This window comes from Sardina pilchardus, chromosome 14, assembly GCF_963854185.1.
Source record: "Sardina pilchardus chromosome 14, fSarPil1.1, whole genome shotgun sequence".
In the NCBI taxonomy this organism is placed as follows: domain Eukaryota; kingdom Metazoa; phylum Chordata; class Actinopteri; order Clupeiformes; family Clupeidae; genus Sardina; species Sardina pilchardus.
Window position 1 is genome coordinate 22,745,503 of NC_085007.1, and position 2,500 is coordinate 22,748,002.

Consider the following 2,500-nt stretch of genomic DNA (forward strand, 5'->3'; position numbering starts at 1 on the left):
GAGAGAGAGAGAGAGAGAGAGAGAGAGAGAGAGAGCGCAAAAGAGATTAGACATTTAGAGCAGGACTGACTGAGACAGACAGAGAGGCAGAGAAACACAGGGGACAACATAGAAGGACAAATAGTGAGAGAGGGAGATAGTGAAATAGACAGACACAGAGAGAGAAATAGTGAGAGAGAGAGAGAGAGAGAGAGAGGGAGAGAGAGGGAGAGAGAGAGAGAGAGTGTGTGTGTGTGGCGGAGCCAGACTAATGCCACAGGGCCCCGATGCCCATGTGCCCGTCGCACTGACATTGAGCTAATGACTGCCCGCCTGCTAGCGCACACGCTCATGCTCCTATGCCCGCCCCTCCCCTAATCAGGTCTATGGGCACACACACACACACACACACACACACACACACACACACACACACACACACACACACACACACACACACACACACACACACACACACATACACAGGCATGACACACAGGGAGAGAAACACTGCAAAAGTGTTAGTGAGACCTTGCCTTTTTGTCCTCATTGACTACACTTCAACAAACAATTTTAGCCAGCCTCAGCCTGTTTCGTAAATAACAGAGACATTGCACAAACACTGTGAGTGCTGAGCTGAGGTGCAGTATGTTGTTGTTATTGTTTGGTGTGTGTGTGTGTGTGTGTGTGTGTGTGTGTGTGTGTGTGTGCAGCTGCTCCTCTGTATGCTCCAGTTGCTCTGACCAAGCTTTGAACTGTCGAAGAATCTGTGTTTTTTTGTGTGTGCACATGTTTCAGGAGTCAGGCTCTCCCTGCAGTGATGATGAGTGTGCATGTGTGTGTGTGTGTGTGTGTGTGTTCCTGTGTGTGTGTGTGTGTGTGTGTGTGTGTGTGTGTGTGTGTGTGTGTGTGTGTGTGTGTGTGTGTGTGTGTGCACGTGTGTGTGTTTATTTGTATATAACTATAGTTTCTGTGAAGGGCTAACTTCATGTGTAGGATGGACGTCATATTCATTATAGGATGGACATTATTTATTGCATTTGTTTGTGCAAAGTGTTGATGCCTGCAGTGATATCGTGTATCTGTGTTTCTGTGTATGTGTGTGTGTGTGTATATGTGTGTGTGTGTGTGTGTGTGTGTGTGTGTGTGTGTGTGTTTGCATGTGTGTTTGTGTGTGCATTTATCTGTGTGTACATCTATCTACACATGCTAAAAATGGATATAAATACTACATACTGTGGCTGCTAACAGTGCCTAGCATTCATGTATTTATACAGTATGTGTGCTGAGAGATACATGTGTGTGTGTGTGTGTGTGTGTGTGTGTGTGTGTGTGTGTGTGTGTGTGTGTGTGTGTGTGTGTGTGTGTGTGTGTGCGTGTGTTATCGTGATACACTACGATGCATTGTTGTGAAAGCACTGGGCTGTGTGAGAACAGGCTGTCCCTGTAACATAGTCTGAGTGAAGATGTCCGACCGCTACCCTCACAATGGGATTTTGGGCAGCAGCTTAGTCAGGGAAGAATAGCACAGCATAATGCCTACTCTCCCTCTGCAACCCTGCTGCCGTGTGTGTTTTTGTGTATGTGTGTGTGTGTGTGTGTGTGTGTGTGTGTGTGTGTGTGTGTGTGTGTGTGTGTGTGTGTGTGTGTGTGTGTGTGTGTGTGTGTGTGTGTGTGTGTGTGTGTGTGTGTGTGTGTGTGTGTGTGTGTGTGTGTGTGTGTGTGTGTGTGTGTGTGTGTGTGTGTGTTTGTGTGTCACTTTCTTGAATATCTATACAAGAGAGGACAACTGTCAGTCCAGCTGTTGCAGCCGGATAGTGCATAGTGGATTTGAACTGGTACACACACACACACACACACATACACACACAGCCATGGATAGCCCCTCCCCTCTCCATGAACACATGTGGTACTTACACACAGATGTACACACACTAATAGAGTTGCACACAATTTAATGCGTATGAACTCTGTGTTCTGTCAACCTTCATCCTTGCTCTTTATTGAAGGGGCTAAATACAGTGTGTGTGTGTGTGTGTGTGTGTGTGTGTGTGTGTGTGTGTGTGTATGCATGTGTCCTCAGTATTCAAATGCCACAGCGGGATGCTATCCTCTGCTCTACTGAATCACTGCATCTAGTGCCCTCACATCCCTCTGCCCCTTCCACACACAAACAAGCACACACACACACAAACACACACACACACACACACGAACACACACGAGCACACAGTAGAACATCGAGTCCTTTGGTTTTGAGGAGTGTTGTCTTTGGGGAAGGAAGTCAAAAATAGAACAAATGCGCATGCCTATGTTTGTGTGTGTCTGTATGTTTTGTGCCAATATGTGTGTGGATGTGTGTCTTTTTGTCCATATGTGAATGTCATTGTGTTTGTTGATGTGTATCCGTGTGTGTGCTGTGTGTGTGCTGGGTGTGTGTGTGTTTGACTAAAGCAGCTGCAATATTAAGACAGGTCCATCACAAGAATGAATTTTTGTTTATTTAACACCTCTGAGCCAT

The 2,500-nt window shown here is 46.2% G+C and overlaps 1 protein-coding gene across 1 annotated transcript in view; it reads left to right on the forward strand.

The window, feature by feature from the left end:
- rxraa (retinoid X receptor, alpha a) overlaps positions 1-2,500 on the forward strand; it is a 141,057-nt gene that overhangs the window by 51,534 nt on the left and 87,023 nt on the right. The gene's annotated exons all lie outside the window — the stretch shown is intronic.